The sequence below is a fragment of the Triturus cristatus genome, chromosome 5_1 (genome assembly GCF_964204655.1).
Source record: "Triturus cristatus chromosome 5_1, aTriCri1.1, whole genome shotgun sequence".
Lineage (NCBI taxonomy): Eukaryota > Metazoa > Chordata > Amphibia > Caudata > Salamandridae > Triturus > Triturus cristatus.
The window spans coordinates 180,396,967-180,401,081 of NC_140587.1; the positions used below are offsets into that span (position 1 = coordinate 180,396,967).

General features: G+C 45.1%; 1 long non-coding RNA gene across 3 annotated transcripts; it reads left to right on the forward strand.

Annotated features, from left to right (window-relative positions):
• The first annotated feature begins 721 nt into the window (after positions 1-721).
• LOC146830603 (uncharacterized) lies at positions 722-2,061 on the forward strand. 3 transcript variants are annotated; one of them, XR_014961174.1, is made up of 4 exons: positions 722-814; positions 919-1,039; positions 1,122-1,238; positions 1,662-2,061. It is a non-coding gene; the product is annotated as an uncharacterized LOC146830603 (long non-coding RNA). The 3 variants fall into 3 exon arrangements; XR_014961173.1 differs by having other exon boundaries at positions 728-786; XR_014961172.1 differs by lacking the exon at positions 722-814 and having other exon boundaries at positions 817-1,039.
• The last annotated feature ends 2,054 nt before the right edge of the window (positions 2,062-4,115 follow it).

A 4,115-nucleotide genomic window follows, 5' to 3' on the forward strand; every position in this document is an offset into this window, starting at 1 on the left:
CCACATAAATACTATGATGAGAATTACAAAACCTGTGGATGCTATCTTCTTTGTTTGTACCTTGACTGTATTTCCCTCAGATGAAGTTGGTTGTAAAATGATCTGTACTGTATATACAGAAACTGTGGGGTAGTCTAAGAGAAATGTCCGGATGGTTCTTATTCAATATATTTAGTGGACTAGGTCATATATGTAATTTAAATGATGATTATAACTGTGTTTTACCCACTTGATGTGTGATCAATCTGACACTGTAATACACTCTTGTATTGATGTACCATTCTAAATATGTTGTGAATTAAGAGCTGTCAGGATAAATTGTATGTTGAAGATGTGAACAATAAAGTTGGATTTCACTGGCATATAGACCATAAGGATATACATGGGGTGTATGGAGATAGGATACCATAAAGAGTAACATTGCAATACATATGAAACATATGTCTACGAGCTCATATAGCTTTCCATAATAAGCGTGATACACACAATTCCCTATTAGATATATTATTGGGACTAAATTAAAATAACTAAAAAGTTCCTCTGACAGAGCTCGCAAATAGAAAGCCAATCAGAATCCCTATACTTGAATATACGATAGAACAACCACTCGTGGTTGCACCATGTGATCATTTGAGCCAATGACGAGAGTTTATTCTTCTCAGGGTACCATTTGAGCCAATGACGAGAGTCGAGTCATCTGAACAAATAGGCAATCAAGTCAGATAGTCTTAGAACAGACGTAGCAGGAAGACTACCATACCGGCGGATTGATCAACAAGCCTTTAGGTGAAAGTTGGTAACGTGCCAGACATAGGTATTCAGCGAGGCGGGACTGCCTAAATGTAATAGCGATACGGGCTATTGTGAGCGAGAACAGTTTGGTTCCGCTCGTAAAACGGGCTCCTTTTTATTTTTTAGAGGGACTCAATAGGTGACGCCATACAAGGGTGATACGCATGGACCCCCGTCTCCTCTGATTTTATTTATTAAGGAACACGCGCTTTTCGGCTTCAGCCTCAATAGCGGGTCGAATTTAACGGTAAGCATTTCTACAATGCAGCTTGATAATACTAATACGAGCCATTATAACAATAACGTTATGTCGTTATGTTATTTTACAGCAACTAATGTCGTGTACCTCGGCCAATTTAAACAAATACATTGCGCCCGTACAAAAAGAAAAATTTCTACAACAATCACACGAAGTGTGCTCTAAGCTGAGTGACAGACCCATTGAGGTGAGAAGTAGATATCTTTAGCAGTACACAAAATGGGAGATAGCTGTTTTGGAACCAGGTGAAGGCAGAGTAGACACATAAAAACATTTGCTTAGGGGATATACCCCATATAAGGCAGTATGTGGATTTAGTAACAGGAACAAACTAGACATTTATCTAAACTGTCGTGATTAAGCATATGTTCCTATGGGTATTCACTTGAATTGTACTGGATAGATTTACCGGAGAGGTGTCCATGAGGTACTAACACTGGGGTGAGCACCTTTGATAATGTTCTGCTATTATTTGGTCAATGTGATGAAAGAAAGGACATTTAGGGATAGATGATAATCAGTTAATTACCCGCTAATATTGCGGTAGCATCTTGTGTCTCTGCTAGTAGAACTTTTATCAAGTTCACTGATAGCATTTATGTCTTTATAGGTCCAAATCGAGCCGGAACCAATTAAAGCCTATAACCTGTCTTGATAAAGATGGCTGTATAAAGTAAAAACCATCGAAATGCGTCGACGCAAGGATACACACAATCCAAGAGACCGCCGTAGTACATTGGAGATAGTAGTGGGTTGTGCATATCCCAAACTACGGTGTTAAATCTATGGTCATTTAGGATGTGCCACTAATGACAAAGTTTACTGTCTGTTTTTGTTTTCTGTTATGCGGGCTCATAACAGTTGATGTGTTGTGATTTTTATTCGTATATGTATGGTATAAATGTTCAACTGAAGTGTTTTTTTAAAAAAATGTATTGTAAAATTTGAGGAGTAATTTTTATTGCGATTTATGTAAATTGTTTTTAATAAATGTGATATAAACTTGGTAATTTGATTATATGTGTGTGATACTTTACAATAGGAATGTACCATTGTGTAGTTATGTGGGGATTGCTTTGTTGATTCTTGTAATCGGTACCCCTTTCCCTTTATTACATGAGGGGTCGCTCTCAGTTCAATATACAGCGTAGGCAGCTGCAGGGCAGACTTCCATTACACAGGTAACAGGCGCAGCATTGGCAGCTGCAGGGAAGACTTCCATTACACGCAAGTAACAGGCTCAGCATAGACAGCTGCAGGGCAACCTTCCAGTACACAAGTAACAGGCACAGCATAGGCGGCTGCAGGGCAGACTTCCATACACGCAGGTACCAGACGCAGCATAGCAAGCCACAGGGCAGACTTTCATTACACAGGAAACAGGCTCACCATAGGCAGCTGCAGAGCAGACTTCCATTACACGCAGGTAACAGGCGTTGCATATGCAGCTGCAGGGCAGACTTCCATTACACGCAGGTAATAGGTGCAGCCTAGGGAGGTGCAGGGCAGACTTTCATTACACGCCGGTAACAGGCGCAGCATAGGGAGCTGCAGGGTGACTTCCATTACAAAGGTAACATGCACAGCATCGGCAGCTGCAGGGCAGATTTCCATTACACACAGCTAACAGGGGCAGTATAGGCAGCTGCAGGGCAGACTTCCATTACACACAGGTAACAGGCGCAGTATAGGCAACTGCTGGGCAGACTTCCATTACAAGGTAACATGCACAGCATAGGCAGCTGCAGGGCAGACCTCCATTACACACAGCTAACAGTCACAGCATAGGCAGCTGCAGGGCAGACTTCCATTACACGCAGGTAACAGGCACAGCATAGCAAGCCACAGGGCAGACTTTCATTACACAGGTAACAGGCGCACCATAGCCAGCTGCAGGACAGACTTCCATTACACAAGTAACAGGCTCAGCATAAGCAGCTGCAGTGCAGACTTCCATTACACGCAGGTAACTGGTGCAGCATAGGCAGCTGCAGGGCAGACTTCCATTACGAAGGTAACATGCGCAGTAGAGGCAGCTGCAGGGCAGACTGCCATTACTCAGAGGTAACAGGCGCAGCAAAGGCAGCTGCAGGACAGATTTTCATTACATGCGGGTAACAGGCACAGCCTAGGCAGCTGCAGGGCAGACTTCCATTACACAGGTAACAGGCACAGCATAGGCAGCTGCAGGGAAGACTTCCATTACACGCAAGTAACAGGCTCAGCATAGACAGCTGCAGGGTAGCCTTCCAGTACACAAGTATCAGGCACAGCATAGGCAGCTGCAGGGCAGACTTCCCTACACGCAGGTAACAGACGCAGCATAGCAAGCCACAGGTCAGACTTTCATTACACAGGAAACAGGCTTAGCATAGGCAGCTGCAAGGCTGACTTCCATTACACGCAGGTAACAGGCATAGCATAGGCAGCTGCAGGGCAGACTTACATTACACGCAGGTAATAGGTGCAGCCTAGGGAGGTGCAGGGCAGACATCCATTACAGGCCAGTAACAGGCGCAGCATAGGCAGCTGCCTGGCAGACTTCCATTACACAGGTAACAGGTGCAGCATAGGCAGCTGCAGGGAAGACTTCCATTACAGAGGTAACAGGCGCAGCATTGGCAGCTGCAGGGCAGACTTCCATTACACAGGTAACAGGCGCAGCATTGGCAGCTGCAGGGCAGACTTTCATTACACGCAGGTAACAGGCGCAGCATTGGCGGCTGCAGGGCTACTTCCATTACAAAGGTAACATGCACAGCATAGGCAGCTGCAGGGCAGACTTCCATTATACAAAGCTAACAGGCGCACCATTGGCAGATGCAGGGCAGACTTCCATTACACAAGTAACAGGCACAGCATAGGCAGCTGCAGGGCAGACTTCCATTACACACAGCTAACAGGCGCACCATTGGCAGCTGCAGGGCTGACTTCCATTACGAAGGTAAAATGCGCAGCAGAGGCAGCTGCAGGGCAGACTGCCATTACACACCGGTAGCAGGTGCAGTATAGGCAGCTGCAGGGCTGACTTCCATTACGAAGGTAAAATGCGCAGCAGAGGCAG